This window comes from Pelobates fuscus, chromosome 3, assembly GCF_036172605.1.
Source record: "Pelobates fuscus isolate aPelFus1 chromosome 3, aPelFus1.pri, whole genome shotgun sequence".
Taxonomy (NCBI): Eukaryota; Metazoa; Chordata; class Amphibia; order Anura; family Pelobatidae; genus Pelobates; species Pelobates fuscus.
The window spans coordinates 48,300,335-48,318,372 of record NC_086319.1 but is presented as its reverse complement, the minus strand read 5'-3'; positions in this window follow the sequence as shown (position 1 = coordinate 48,318,372).

Below are 18,038 nucleotides of genomic sequence, written 5' to 3'. Positions count from 1 at the left end.
TAAACACACTACATTCATTATACACACTCTGCCATCACTACAAACACACTACATTTATTATACACACTACACTCACTACAGACACACTACATTCATTATTCATACTCTGCATTCACTACAAACACACTGCATTCATTATACACACTCTGCACTCACTACAAACACATTACATTCGCTATACACACTCTACACTCACTACAAACACACTACATTCACTATACACACTTTGCACTCACTACAAACACACTACATTCATTATACACACTGCACTCACTACACACACTACATGCATTATACACATTCTGCACTCACTACAAACACACCACATTTATTATACACACTCTGCCATCACTACAAACACACTACATTCATTATTCATACTCTGCATTTACTACAAACACACCCCATTTATTATACACAATCTGCACTCACTACAAACACACTACATTTATTATACACACTGCACTCACAACAAACACACTATATTCATTATACACACTCTGCACTCACTACAAACACACTACATTCATTATACACACTCTGCCATCACTACAAACACACTACATTTATTATACACACTGCACTCACTACAGACACACTACATTCATTATACACACTCTGCACTCACTACAAACACACTACATTCATTATACACACTCTGCCATCACTACAAACACACTACATTTATTATATAAACTGCACTCACTACAGACACACTACATTCATTATACACACTCTGCACTCACTGCAAACACACTACATTCATTATTCATACTCTGCATTCACTACAAAGCACTACATTTATTATACACACTCTGCACTATATGCATAGGAGTGTAATTCTTGGGTGAGTTTCCACACTTTTGAGGGGGAAATCTTGGGTGAGTTCCCACACTTTTTTCCCCAGGACTTGACCCCTGTATTTACCACAAGGCAAACAAGGCATTTGCCTAGGGCGGCACTTTCAGGGGGGGCGCCAAAAAATGCCACGCCAAGCTCCCAGACAAATGCCATGTTTGCTTCATGTTCTGGGGCTGCCCAGCTTACTGTGAGTGAGTGAGTGTAGCTGTCACTGTGTGTCTGTGAGTGAGAATGGTTGTGCCTGTGAGTGTATGTCAGTGTGTGTATGTCATTTTATGTGTATCTGAGAGTGTGTGCCTGTCAGTGAGTGGGTGTGTCAATGTGTGTCTGTCAGTGAAAGTGTGTGTTGGTTAAACAGTGTGTGCCAATGACTGTATGTGTGTGCAAATGACTGTGTATATCAGTGCATACATCAATGAGGGCATGTGTCTGTCAGTCAATAAAATGTGCTTGCTTTTGGGGGTGCCCGGATTTAGTCGTGCCTAGGGCAGCACAAATCCAAAATACACCACTGTCTCTACTGACAATCAAACCAAACGTGTAACAAATGCTAAAGGCTTTGATGTTCTGTATATGTTTTATGTGTAACCTGATCACAGGACCTTGTTCTGAGTGCAAACTTGAAAATGATAAGTGGCAATGTTTTGTTTCTATAAAATGGTGTTTTTAGTACACACCATTAGGTTAGAAACACTGTTTGTATTGTCTGTACAGCAAGGTGTAGCCTTAACTAGTGAGTAACTAGTAACAAATCTCTTACCATATTTCCTTTGTGGCATTGTCCTTAAACACTATTAAAGTAAGAGTAGAGATGTGATTGTGTAGAAACCCTTTGGATACTTTTTTTGTCTTTTTTTTTTACGAAGTTATCGATGATGGCTTCTCCACACATACTTGCTACATATAATTTAAACTTGAAGCTCACACATGAGCTGTCATATATGTCACTGTGCATTGATAGAATACACTCTAAGTGTACTAAATACAGAAGTTAACTGTGTGCATCAGTGGCTTAATTTCATTCACTTTGTCAGTGTTTTCATTAAAGAGTGAATTGCTGGGACTAAATTCACATTTTCAACTAAATGAACTACGCACACACAAACAAAAATACAGCTTTACCTTTAACAAAGCTACTTAAAATTACCGATCTTTGCAAATAAATATGGGGAGTCAGTTCCTCCATATGACCATTTTTTGTTAAGCCGACCACTACATCACAGTACCCCAATATCGGTGGGTCCGACACTAATTTTAACATGGGAGATTTACATGCTAACTTGCAATACTTACTTGCAGTATAAACTGCTCCTCCTTTTATGCTTTTCTGTGGTCACCTCCAAAGGGCACCCATAGTGGATTGGTGGGGTGCTCAGCCCAATAGGAATCTGATCTTGATTCCAAATCTTCACAGAAAAAAATGGAATTCGGGGCACACCCAGAACATGCATTTCCAAGACCAAAACATATACAAAATACAGTGAAAGGAACAGCGCACACACAAACAAAAATACAGCTTTATTTTCAGATTCAAATTTTAGTTGAAAATAGCCAAACTGTAAGCATACCATTACCTGCCTATTCTGACCTAAAATTTTAGATTAGCTATGAATTCTTGGCAATTCACACTTAAAAGAACAACCTTGTGGATCTGCATACACTGCATCGTTACCATATTATGGCTGTTACATCACCTCTTAGCATCTAATATGTCATTGAGAAAAACAATGATGACTTACAAACACTGTCTCCATCACAACACGCTTCTACACTTCAAAGGTTAAATTTTGTAACTGACTGAATGAAAAACGTATACAATAAGTATTGAAGGTATAAACCAGATTAATAATGGAGTGACAAAAAGGGCAGAATTTGTCCTTTGGCAGGGCTATAATATAGTAAAATATATTACAGGAAATGTAAGGGTTTATAAATTACTCTACAACCTAGGGGGGAATGAATAACGATTTGTGGTAGGAGATACTAGCCCGGAGCAGCAAAAACTATATTGAAAGACTTCATTTCATGTAGATTGCAGGATACTGTGCACAGCCTTGAGCATTAGTCGGAGAATTCATCATAGGAGAGTTAATGTCATAATTTAGGAAGCTTTAAGAACTTCATTAGTTGAAAAATAGCTCTGCGGGGGGCGGAGACTAATTGCCAAGCAGGCCAGACATACTGTGAATCAGCTCCTGCACAAAGCGACTAAATTGGGGATAAATACCCCAAAAACAGACAACATTCTGAGCCGGAGGGCATACGATGAGTCAGGGGACCCAAGAGGCATAGAATGAACCCACAAGCGAGAATTACCCTGCCCGGGAACCCGACCAAAGCACATGGGGCCTACGTGCGATCGAGCCAGGGAGAGACGGCCGCTCTCCTGGATGGTAAAACCGAATGTGGATCCCTCTGCACAATCATCTCCTTCCCCCCCCCCTCCCCCCCGACCGGTGGGGGTCATCCCGGTCCTCGCTCGACTCAAATAGCAAACAGCACAAGCTTGATCCTGAACTGCAGGGCTGCAGACCCTTACAGGGAGCACCTAAAATGGCGGCCGGCAACAAGGCCCACATGGTGAACACGCAATCAACACAACCGCCAAGAAAAGCACCCCTACAGAGTCTAGAGGCGATACTGAACCGCTTCTGGGACACACTCAGGAAGTGCAACAAGCAGCTCGACCCAGGACGCCTGCACCACCGACGCTGGGAGAGCGGACCCGCGGACGGCAGAAAGTGGAGGGTATACCCTCGGGCATAACGTCGCCTCAACTACTCACCCACACGCACCCGAGCCCACCCGGGCAAAGCATCGACCACACTGGCGGAGGAACTGTCATGCCTTAATTACGGTATTCCCTTACTTCCTGGTTCCACGGAGCCTAGCCACACCTCTTTATGACACGGTCTGCCTATTTAATCTGACCGCACCAGCTGATCGACGCTGGATTATTAAACTACGTTCCGTACCTACCAACCGGTACAACTTCGTTGTGAAAGCCTCTGCTACCAGACCGGACTGAAAGACTCTGCAAAGTTCCCTTCACCTCTCCTCATCCACGACTAAAGCTTAAACACTCTTCATCCGCCTCTGAGGAGATCTCGGGAACCATTGTTCTATGTGCCGGAAGCTAAGTAAAACCAATGTGATAAGCGTTGCATCTAAAAGCTGTTATTACCTGTCTCCAAAGTCCTTCGGTAAAACCAACCCCGTTACAGCTAACTTCAACTCATACTTCATATCAGTTATCTGCATCAGTCTTGCTTCAGTTAAAGTTATGGAACAGCTATTGTAACTACTTATCACCTAAACCGTTAATTCTACTAAGAGACTTTATTTGATTCAGTATCCGCAATTTACTATCGTTTACTCCTTAAAGCTACAGTGCCTATAATTGTTGACTTCAGTTATCGTTTACTCCTTAAAGCTACAGTGCCTATAATTGTGGACTACAGTTATCGTTTACTCCTTAAAGCTACAGTGCCTATAATTGTGGACTTCAGTTATTGTTTACTCCTTAAAGCTACAGTGCCTATAATTGTTGACTTCAGTTATCGTTTACTCCTTAAAGCTACAGTGCCTATAATTGTTGACTTCAGTTATCGTTTACTCCTTAAAGCTACAGTGCCTATAATTGTGGACTTCAGTTATCGTTTACTCCTTAAAGCTACAGTGCCTATAATTGTGGACTTCAGTTATCGTTTACTCCTTAAAGCTACAGTGCCTATAATTGTGGACTTCAGTTAGCGTTACTCCTTAAAGCTACAGTGCCTATAATTGTGGACTTCAGTTATCGTTTATTCCTTAAGGCTACAGTGTCTGTAATTGTGGACTTCAGTTATCGTTTTCTAATTAAAGCTACAGTGCCTGTGAATTGGACTAACGTCCCATTATCTTTTACCTTTTATAATAAAAACTTCAAACTATACGAAATCTACAGTTGTGTTCCTTCATATCAAATGTTTAGACGTGACAGAATAATCCAGCCATTGTAATGGATCCAGTAGATTTCGATTCCACGATAACTTCGCTAAATCAAAGAGTTGATACATTAACCCAAGGTGTGCAAGACCTGCAAGTCACTAACAAAAGAATTCTCACTTATGTTAGAGATTTACAAACTCGTACTCCTCATACTACTCTGCTCTCGGCTAGCGATCCTGCTGTATGTAACCCTGAAAAATTATACGGTGATCGTTCCAAATATAAGGAGTTTTTTTATTCCTGCAAACTATTTATTGCTTTAAAACCTAGATCTTATCCCACAGAAAGATCTAAGGTTTTTTCAGTTATTTCCTTTCTAAGAGGTGAACCTATGTTCTGGGCCCATACCTTTTTGGACAATGATGACCCCATCTTAGGCTCACTGGATGAATTTTTTGAAGCCATGTCTCTTCTCTATGAAGATCCTAACAAACAAGCTACAGCTGATTTAACAATCAGAACTTTACAGCAAAGAAATAGACCCGTTGAAGATTATATTGCTGAATTCAAAAGATGGGCTGTTGAAACGCAATGGAATGACATCACGTTGCGCAATCAGTTTCGAATTGGTTTATCTGAGGCTGTAAAAGATGAACTCTCTAGAACAGAACTCCCTACTACTTTGAACGCTCTAATTCACTTATCAATTAGCATTGATAGAAGATTAAGAGAAAGAAAGGCCGAAAAAGCCTTCTTACATTCTAAAGACCGCAAACCTTTCACTCCCTCAAAAGCTCCTGAAAAGACTTCCTTGCCAAGTGAACCTATGGAAATAGGGGTAATAAGAAGTCCTCTCACTCCTGAAGAAAAGAACCGAAGACGTCAATTAAACCTATGCATGTATTGTGCTTCTCAAGATCATTTGGTTTCTGATTGTCCCTTATTAAAACGGACAAAGGCCGGCAGACAAGCCTATACCTCTGCGATCTTCAGTGCACTCCCTTCTACACCAATTGCTCAGTTCACTCCTATATCCCTTGTACTACAGTGGGACAAAGTGAGAATTATTACTGAAGCTATCATCGATTCTGGTGCAAATGGAGTATTCATCGATTCAACTCTTGTAGCAAAGAACAGAATTCCTTGTGTTCGAAAATCCTTTTCTGTTCCTATCAAAGTGATTGACGGCTCCCTTATCTCATCAGGACCGATTCTTCATGAAACCATCCCTCTAAAGGTAACCACCAATCATATTCATACTGAATTTCTAGTATTTGATGTTATTCCATCACCTTTATATCCCGTTATAATAGGGATCAACTGGTTAAGGAACCACAACCCTCAAATTTCTTGGTCTCCATTCTCTCTCACCTTTAACTCACATTATTGCAAAGAAACATGTTTACAGCAAATTCCTATTCTTCAGATCTCCAAAGAACCAACTATACCTTCTTGTTATTCCGACTTTTCAGACATATCCAGTAAAAAAAGAAGCTGAAACGCTTCCACCTCATCGTTCTTCCGATTGTCCTATAAACCTCATACCTGATGCCTCAAGTATGGAGAACTCAAAAATCGATTGTATTATTAACTGGCCTGTTCCCTCTACAGTAAAAGAGTTACAACGATTTCTTGGGTTCGCCAACTTCTACAGAAAATGTATTAAGAACTACTCTGAGATAGCTCAACCACTCAATTTACTTAACAGTAAAAAACATCCCTTTAATTGGAACGAGAAGGCTCAAACTGCCTTTAATGAACTGAAGAGAAAGTTTACAACAGCTCCTGTTCTTCAACTTCCAAATCCTTCATATTTTTATGTCCTTGAAACGGATGCTTCGGAAATTGCAATTGGAGCTGTCCTCTCTCAACAGAAAAATCCTCAAGAACCTCTTCATCCTGTCGCCTTCTTCTCACGAACATTATCTCCTGCCGAAAAGAATTATCCTGCAAAGGAAAAAGAATTACTAAGTATCAAAGTGGCTTTAGAAACCTGGAGACACCTTCTTGAAGGTTCTCAGAACTCTTTAATCGTATATACTGACCATAAATATCTCGAAAACCTTCACTCCAATAAAACACTGTCTGTTCGACAAGTAAAATGGAATCTTTTTTCTTCTCGATTCAATTTCCACATCGTCTTTAGACCTGGGTCTAGAAACAAAAAGGCTTATGCCCTTTCCAGGGTTCATAAGGACACTAAAATTGAACCTCCTTTGCCTCCATTTATTGAATTCTTATCTTCTCTTATTGACGACATTAAGGATCTCAGTGAAAATGCTCTTGAACTTCCAAAATCAATTAAATTATCCAAGAAAAACGATCTCTACTATTTTAAAGACCGGATTTACGTTCCTCCCTCCTTCAGAATCAAAGTACTCAAAACTATTCATGATTCTCCTCTGGCAGGTCATCCAGGTATGGAAAAGACCCTTAAATTGTCTAAAAGATACTATTGGTGGCCTCGTCAAGATCAAACCATTGAATCTTATGTCAAATCTTGTTCTACATGTCAAAAATCGAAACATGTCCATCATCAACCATCAGTTTCTTCATCTAATCTCTTCGAATCGAATTGAATCTCTCAAATGTCCTCTTTATTCGAGAAATTGCATGAAAATCTAGAATTGGCCTCCTCCAATCAAAAGAAGTTTTTTGATTCAAAAAGACAACCTTCACCCTCATATAAAAACGGTGATCTTGTCTGGCTTTCCTCAAAGAATATCTCTACAAACCATCCATCAAAGAAGCTAAGTTCTCCTTTTCTTGGTCCTTTTCCAATTACAGCGGTTATCAACCGTAATGTTGTTAAATTGAAACTTCCACCTACAGTGAAGCTACATCCTGTTTTTCATGTATCCTTGCTGAAGCCTCATCATCCTGACCCTTTCCACAGAAATGTCTCTACTTCTCCTAATCCCATATTGATCCAAGGTGAAGAAGAATACGAAATTCAAGGTGTACTGGATTCAAGGATCCATCGTGGCTCCTTACAATACCTCATCAGATGGAAAGGATATGGAATTGATGAAGATACATGGGAAAACTCCTCTGTCGTTCATGCTGACAAATTAAATTCCACAAACGTTACCCTGCAGGCCCGGACTGGCCATCGGGCACACCGGGCAAATGCCCGGTGGGCCGCGGTGACCAGGGGCCGAGGCCGGCAGGGAGGTCACAGGATCTCCCCTGCCGGTCTTTGCAGGGCCGGCACTATCCTATCGCCGGCCCCGCTGTATTCCATGGAGGGCCGGTGGGGAGATCAAGGATCTCCCTCACCGGCCCACCTGCAGTCCAACGCGGCCGCCGGCTGGGGAGGGAGGGAGGGAGGGAAGGAGCCAGCCTGCCAGCAGAGGAACCCGGCGGAGCTCTATCTTGCAGCTCCGCCGGGTTCCTCTCGCGAGATCCGGAGCGTTGCCATGGCAACGACCGGATCTCGCGAGAGTGAACTCTAGCCCGCAGGCTAGAGTTCACTCACCACTGGACCACCAGGGATGAAAGAGTGCCGGTCCCCCCCTCCCAGATACCACAATGCCGGTCCCCCCCTCCCAGGGTAAAAGGTAAGAAGGGAGGGGGGGACATAATGCCTTTTATTTTATTTGTTTATTTACACCCCCCACACACACAGACAATCCATTCTAACATTGATACACAGCAGCATTCTCACAACCATCACACTCAGCACTCTCACGCCCATAACACACAGCACTATCACACACAGCACTCTCACACCCATCACACACAGCACTCTCACAAACATCACACACAGCACTCTCACACACAGCACACTCAGCACTCTCACAAACATCACACACAGCACTCTCACACACAGCACACTCAGCACTCTCACACACATCACACACAGCACTCTCACAAACATCACACACATCACACACAGCACTCTCACAAACATCACACACAGCACTCTCACACACAGCACACTCAGCACTCTCACAAACATCACACTCAGCACTCTCACACCCATCACACTCAGCACTCTCACACACATCACACACCACACACATCACACACAGCACCCCTCACACACAGCATCCATCACACACACACTCTCACACCCATCACACACACACTCTCACACCCATCACACACAGCACTCTCACACCCATCACACTCAGCACTGTCACACACATCACACACAGCACTCTCACACACGTCATACACAGCACTCCCACACTCAGCACTGTCACACACATCATACACAGCACTGTCACACACATCATACACAGCACTGTCACACACATCATACACACACTGTCACACACATCATACACAGCATCCATCACACACATCACACACCGCACCCTCACACACAGCACTCTCACACACATCCCACACCGCACCCTCACACACCACACACATCCCACACAGCACCCCTCTCACACCCATCACACTCAGCACTGTCACACACATCACACACGGCACTCTCACACACATCAAACACGGCACTCTCACACACATCAAACACAGCACTCTCACACACATCATACACAGCACTCTCACACACAGAACTCTCACACACATCACACACAGAACTATCACACACAGAACTCTCACACACATCCCACAACACCCCTCACACACACATACTGCACCCCTTAGATACACACTACTTCCAAATATATATATAGATATATCTACATATAGAAAAATGAAAAATCAAAATGCACTCACAGGTCTTCTTAAGTGGAACACTTAGTGCTTTATTGTTTCAAAACTGGTGTACAGAAATCAATCGACGTTTCGACCCTGCCGGGTCTTTTTCAAGATCGCAGAGTACATGACAGTGAAGTGTTTATATATGAAATACAAATCTAAATCAATGTGCACTTACCCAATGGTGAAGTGAGGTGGAGTGAGTCTGCCCGTTGGAACCCGGAAGTGCTTGGAGGCCGCCTAGGACGTCACGTGATCGGGACGTCGGACGGAAGAAAAGTGGTTGTCAAGGCAACGGTATACACAGAGAAAGCTCAGATACCGGGTGCAAGTGAAACGCTGAGGAGAACAGAGTGGGAGGTATAAACCACCACACAATCTGTATAACACAGAAGCCAGGGAAGAGTGCTGGTAGACTAACCAGTGTAGTGTGCTAACGTGTTGAGAGTTATAAACCCACATGTGAAAAAAGTGCCCAAACCAAAACAAATTAACCAGTGAAACAACACAAAAAGCCTGGCATCGTGAATAAAGATTAAAATCAAAGCGGAGAACAACATGTATTTAAACAATATTATATGCAAAAAATATGTATGAGATTTATACACTCAAGCATGCTGTTATATGCATAAGTTCCATATCAGAACACCTTAATAAACAATGTTATGTACATAATATATGCATGATTAATGCACTAGAGCCTGCTGTACGATATATTCCTAATGTGATGATCTAGTACTGAAAAATATATCATAAACAAAATCATAAACTCTAATGGTGACACAGACTAACTCCCATCACTCTATATGTTTTCCAAGTAAGTATCATGTCTAAAGGATAAAGGGGACAGCCCCTGAGTGACAAACTAACCCCACTTGGAGTAGTCTGAAATACCCCTGAACTGATCAAAGTCCCATATCAGAACAATGTAATAGATAATAGAGCAGGAAGATGAATAGATAAGTGACCAAATGCCACTAGTAACTGCATCTAGCATGGTGCCAGATATTAACACTCAGTTGACTGTCCATTGTTTCTCCCTATGACCTACCATACAGCAACCACAAAGATAAAAAACACGATACACAGGCATTGGGATGTAATTCAAGCCGATAAGAATCTCCCGTCGATTTTCCAACAACGTCCTATGATCAGCTATAAAAGAAACCGTAATTTGAGGGACTTATTAGTGCGGAATGATCCCACACAATGTTATACCAAGAAAACATGGATAAAAAAGAAAGGCTGCTTCAAGTGCACTGGCTGTGTAACGTGTAGCCACATGCTGACCAGCACCTCCTTTGCCCACCCACACACGGGCAAACGGATACCGATTAAGCACTACATCACCTGTACGACAGACCATGTCATCTACATGGTGACCTGTCCATGTGGACTATCGTATGTCGGGAAGACAGACCTCACACTACGCGATAGGATGAGGGGTCATCGATCCGGGATAATGACGGCATATCGGGACCAAACCACGGATAAACCCGTGGCTAAACACTTCTTGGCTATGCAACATCATCTTCCCACACTTAAATTTATTGGGATTGACCATGTACCTCCTTTAGACCGAGGCGGCGATCGATCCAAAATCCTTTTACAGAGAGAAGCCTATTGGATTCATTACTTGGACACAGTTACACCTAAAGGACTAAACGAAAACATTGTATATTCTATGTTTTTATGAAGGTGGTGATCATTATCACCATATGTTTGGTTGTTCTAGTACCATTCAGATCCGTCTACCACGTATTTATATTAACACTCTTTATTAGAATTTTTTATTCATACAGTTTCACAATATACATTCGTTACTAATTTTTTCTTTTATCACATTTCGTCTTTGTTTAGTATAGTCTTTATTATTCTTGCAAGTATTTAGTCAGCATGTCTAGATTGTTTGGCGGTGGTATGGGGTATGGTTTCCCCTTTTGAGATGGAGATTACCGCCACACGACTTAGGTATTTTTGTACTATTCTCTAGCATTTCTTTTTACTTTTTATTATTTATTATTTATTTTATTTTATTTTATTTCATTTGTTCATATTCTTCACTATAGGTAGCTATTATATGCTTCCAGCAGCTTCTGGGTAAATTAATCTCTTCCCGGCAGTCGAGAGTATTCTAAGATCAGCAGTTATGTTGAGGATGGATTAGTTTTATCTCTTTCTTCAATTTTGGTGTTTTACATGTATGTAGCAAGTATATGCTACAACTATGATTCTACAAGACAGATCCTAGTATAGATTAGCCACATATAGAGTTCTATGTGATCCCATTAGATGTGATTGTTTGAACAGCATCAGATTTGGTTTGTTATGTTTCGATTTATTATTAGTTTGCTCATGTGTATATAGCAATCATATGCTGGTAGTACAGGATCACTATTTGGCATATCGGACTTAAAGTTCGGTTGGTCTCAGACAGTCAACTGAGTGTTAATATCTGGCACCATGCTAGATGCAGTTACTAGTGGCATTTGGTCACTTATCTATTCATCTTCCTGCTCTATTATCTATTACATTGTTCTGATATGGGACTTTGATCAGTTCAGGGGTATTTCAGACTACTCCAAGTGGGGTTAGTTTGTCACTCAGGGGCTGTCCCCTTTATCCTTTAGACATGATACTTACTTGGAAAACATATAGAGTGATGGGAGTTAGTCTGTGTCACCATTAGAGTTTATGATTTTGTTTATGATATATTTTTCAGTACTAGATCATCACATTAGGAATATATCGTACAGCAGGCTCTAGTGCATTAATCATGCATATATTATGTACATAACATTGTTTATTAAGGTGTTCTGATATGGAACTTATGCATATAACAGCATGCTTGAGTGTATAAATCTCATACATATTTTTTGCATATAATATTGTTTAAATACATGTTGTTCTCCGCTTTGATTTTAATCTTTATTCACGATGCCAGGCTTTTTGTGTTGTTTCACTGGTTAATTTGTTTTGGTTTGGGCACTTTTTTCACATGTGGGTTTATAACTCTCAACACGTTAGCACACTACACTGGTTAGTCTACCAGCACTCTTCCCTGGCTTCTGTGTTATACAGATTGTGTGGTGGTTTATACCTCCCACTCTGTTCTCCTCAGCGTTTCACTTGCACCCGGTATCTGAGCTTTCTCTGTGTATACCGTTGCCTTGACAACCACTTTTCTTCCGTCCGACGTCCCGATCACGTGACGTCCTAGGCGGCCTCCAAGCACTTCCGGGTTCCAACGGGCAGACTCACTCCACCTCACTTCACCATTGGGTAAGTGCACATTGATTTAGATTTGTATTTCATATATAAACACTTCACTGTCATGTACTCTGCGATCTTGAAAAAGACCCGGCAGGGTCGAAACGTCGATTGATTTCTGTACACCAGTTTTGAAACAATAAAGCACTAAGTGTTCCACTTAAGAAGACCTGTGAGTGCATTTTGATTTTTCATTTTTCTGTATATATTTGACGCCTGCAATTTGCACCCAGGCATATTAAGACACGTTTATTGTCTTTGAGGAGAGTGCCAAGCTTTCACTTGTACATATATCTACATATATATATAGAAAAAATGATAATTAAGGCACTCACCCCTGCAGGTTATTTCAGTATATCTTGCCTTCGGTGCATCCAGCGTCCGAGTATATAACAAGCGATAAAGAGGAGCACTCCAGAAGGACTTTTCAATCGTGTATTTATTAATACGAAAAACGCTTACGTTAAATCATCTATTTCGACGTTTCGACCCCTCAGGGTCTTTATCAAGAACAATTTGTAAGTGACAAAAACAACATTTATATACAAGTGAAGATAATTGACTCACCAATCTCTAGTGTGTGTGTGGCCGCCCGTCCGAACCCGGAAGTGTCACGGAGACCCACGTGGTTTCCCTAGCGTGCGTCAGTGCGTGCAACGTGGTTGCTATGCGATAGACTATGCTCAATGCGGTCATGTGATCTTTGTGACCAAGAAGTTCAGAATAACGATCTGAAACGTGTATAAAGTGTGTGGTCTCTAGCAAGGAGATCCACATGGTAAAAGGAGCTGAAGTATGTATAAAGATCTAGTGGTACCCAAAGTATGCCAGAGGGAAGACCTCAGGGTAAATGAAGTAAATAGATCATAATGAGAAATAAGACCCGTAGGGTCAAAGTGTAGCTGGTGCCGAATAAAACTGAAAACCGTGTAGTGCAAAAATACCAACAACCCAAGTGAATGCATACAGTAACGTATATCTCATAAGTTATATTTAAAAACAAAGTAGAAGGAGTAATTCTTAGATAGAGTAATAAAGGATAACTTGTATTTCAAAAATCTATTGTTATAACTTGTAAATTATGAATACAAATTCAATGACTATTTTTTATCGTTCATATACTAAATAGTGGGGCATTGCTTTGAAGAATCAGAACGAACTTTTGTATTGATAATCTAGTTTGGGGCACATACGACTTCTATAGCTATATTCAACAGAACATGGAAAATGTAATGTACTCGTTCAGTCCCTTGGGGGTGACTGTATCCAGCCGGTGTATCCAGTAGGTTTCGCGTTGAAGAAGTGTTTTGGATCTATCTCCTCCTCTCGGACTTGGTGGGACGTGATCTATAGCTATAAATCGTAGAGTAGGAAGTCTATGGTTGGCTTGAAGGAAATGCTTGGCGACCGGTTTGTCTGATTTTTGATCTCTAAAGGCTGTGTTGATGGTGGATCTGTGACCTCTAATCCGATCTCGGAGGGTTAGGTCCGTTTTCCCCACGTATGAGAGACCACAGGGACATGTGATTAAGTAGATCACATGATCCGTCGTGCAAGTGATGTATTGGGTAATGGGGATCCGGATTCCGCTGTGTGGGTGAGAAAATGAGGTACTGGTGTTCATGTGGCTGCATGTCACGCAGCCACTGCATCGGTAGCAGCCTTTCTTTATAGGTCCTTTTGTCTTCTGATAACATGAACTTGGATCGCTTTTAACTAAAAGGTCTCTAAGATTTTTATTTCTTTTTAAACTGATAATCGGTTGCTGTTGGAAAATGGATGGCAGATTCTTGTCGGACCGTAGTATGCCCCAGTATTTATTCATGGCTTTTTTGATTTGTGAGGTGCCTGTATGGAAAGTAAGGGGTAAATACATCCTATTAGCTTGTGCGGTGTTTGAAAAATACGATTGAAAAGTCCTTCTGGAGTGCTCCTCTTTATCGCTTGTTACATATATATATATATATATATATATATATAGATATATCTATATATATATAGATATATCTATATATATACATACATACATACATACATACATACATACATACATACGCACACAGCACCCCTCACACACATACTGCACCCCAAACACATTACATTCCAGACACACACTAGATCCCTTACCCAACTCTGGATCATATACACACACTAGATCCCTATATACACTCTGAATCCGTTATAAATACGCACTCACTAGATCTCCTATACACATTCTGGGTCCTTCAAACACACACTAGACTATATATATATATATATATATATATATATACACACACACACTAGATTCCTTGTAAGCAAACACATACTACACCCCTAAACACATACTTTCTACAAACACTACATCACCTATACACACACACACACACACACACTATAGCCTGTATGCACACACTTGCTACATCCCCTATACACACATTCTCTACTGCCCCTAGCCACATATGCATCACATTACACCACAAACACAACATGACTAAAACTCAACCTTATTAGACAATACCACACCACAATCGGTTCACTCTACACACACACAATACCACAAGCAGGCTCCAAACACATGCACAGTACTCTTTAATGGCATTTTTGTCTCCTGGTATCCATTTATAGAGACACCAGAGACAAATTGCAAGGAAACACAGTGCAAGCATGTTATTAAATTTGCTTGCGCTGTGCAGAACAAATACAGGGCTTTTTTCTCATGCTAGAGCTCTTCAGCAGAGCTCTGCGCATGGTCTGCCCTGGAAGAGCATTGAACCAACATGCTCACTTTGAGAGGGGGCGTGTTTGTCATTGGTGATGACAAAACACACCTCCTCTGCCCCGCCCCCTTCTTAGTGGGCCGCTGTGATAAAAAATGCCCGGGCCGAATTTTTCTCCCAGTCCGGCCCTGTTACCCTGTTAAACCAAGTCAATAGCACCCAGAGGTTGCTCATTAAGGAGGGGATACTGTCATGCCTTAATTACGGTATTCCCTTACTTCCTGGTTCCACGGAGCCTAGCCACACCTCTTTATGACACGGTCTGCCTATTTAATCTGACCGCACCAGCTGATCGACGCTGGATTATTAAACTACGTTCCGTACCTACCAACCGGTACAACTTCGTTGTGAAAGCCTCTGCTACCAGACCGGACTGAAAGACTCTGCAAAGTTCCCTTCACCTCTCCTCATCCACGACTAAAGCTTAAACACTCTTCATCCGCCTCTGAGGAGATCTCGGGAACCATTGTTCTATGTGCCGGAAGCTAAGTAAAACCAATGTGATAAGCGTTGCATCTAAAAGCTGTTATTACCTGTCTCCAAAGTCCTTCGGTAAAACCAACCCCGTTACAGCTAACTTCAACTCATACTTCATATCAGTTATCTGCATCAGTCTTGCTTCAGTTAAAGTTATGGAACAGCTATTGTAACTACTTATCACCTAAACCGTTAATTCTACTAAGAGACTTTATTTGATTCAGTATCCGCAATTTACTATCGTTTACTCCTTAAAGCTACAGTGCCTATAATTGTTGACTTCAGTTATCGTTTACTCCTTAAAGCTACAGTGCCTATAATTGTGGACTACAGTTATCGTTTACTCCTTAAAGCTACAGTGCCTATAATTGTGGACTTCAGTTATTGTTTACTCCTTAAAGCTACAGTGCCTATAATTGTTGACTTCAGTTATCGTTTACTCCTTAAAGCTACAGTGCCTATAATTGTTGACTTCAGTTATCGTTTACTCCTTAAAGCTACAGTGCCTATAATTGTGGACTTCAGTTATCGTTTACTCCTTAAAGCTACAGTGCCTATAATTGTGGACTTCAGTTATCGTTTACTCCTTAAAGCTACAGTGCCTATAATTGTGGACTTCAGTTATCGTTTACTCCTTAAAGCTACAGTGCCTATAATTGTGGACTTCAGTTATCGTTTATTCCTTAAGGCTACAGTGTCTGTAATTGTGGACTTCAGTTATCGTTTTCTAATTAAAGCTACAGTGCCTGTGAATTGGACTAACGTCCCATTATCTTTTACCTTTTATAATAAAAACTTCAAACTATACGAAATCTACAGTTGTGTTCCTTCATATCAAATGTTTAGACGTGACAGGAACAAACCACGCAAGCGACAGAAAAAGACCAGCTCCCCCGTCACTCCCACACGTGGAGGAAACCCGGACCCTAGCGGTAGCCGAGTTTGTGGCAAGAAGATGCAGGCCACCAAGCCAGCCTGGGGCTGGAGGGACAACCCCACGGCACCCGCACAGCAGCGGGAAGCAGAAGTCCAGCGCCAGACACACACCGCTTAACCAAAGAAGGCGTCGGGTGAGGGAGACCCTGCCGGGGGTCTAGCAAACTCGCCACAATGGGACATTGTCCTAATGCTAGCCCCTACATGTCATAACACAGAGACCGCTCAGGGACTCACTGAGTGACTGGACACTCTTGTGGACACTGAACAAACCTCTATGCATGCCTAATATCCTGCACCGCAAGTACCATGGTTCTTAGTGTAACGAGTTAACTGAAGTACCTTTGATGTTTATTGCTATATGTTTATAATTTTGTTTGTGTACACTTATCTGGTACCCTGGAGGCACAGCGTATTCACTTGCTGCACTGTATAAATGCGACTCTATAACATAACGTGCCTCAGACACTATAGTGCAGACTATACAAGCCGTAACACCATGAGACAGAAAGCTTCCCGCCAGAAGGCTCAAACCGTAGAGTATTTACAGCATTTTAGCACTAGACATACTGGTAGGCCTGCTAGATTTGACTCTGTTAGGTCTTCCCATATCAGCCTGGCCTGTAAGGCTTAATAGGCGAGCCCCTACATAACCATATATACTGGAGGGGTCGCGCATGCCATGCAGTTCCTTCACTTAACCTGCTACAACAAGTTTATGTTAAGCGACTCATATTGCATATTGCATATCGCTCAAACTGTTTATGAAACGCATTGTTAAATCATAACTATATATATAAAAAAAGAGACACAAATGTACTGGAAATGATAGCTATCATTGTTATTGCACCCTATACTGTACTCAGAATGCACATTTCCCTCTCTCTATTCTGTATCCCATCAATTGTGCCTCAATAAAAATACAAAATTGAAAAATAGCTCTGCAAGTAATTAGTGATAGACAGACAGATGAGAATATCTTTGTATTGCTTTCCAAAATGTATTACATTTTAACATAAAAGCTAATTAGAGTTTATCTGCTCATCACTACACTAGGTTGACAAAGGAAGAACAGAAGGTGCATTTAAATTTAAAGTGTCAGTTTGAGCACTATACCAACTTTTTTTTGCA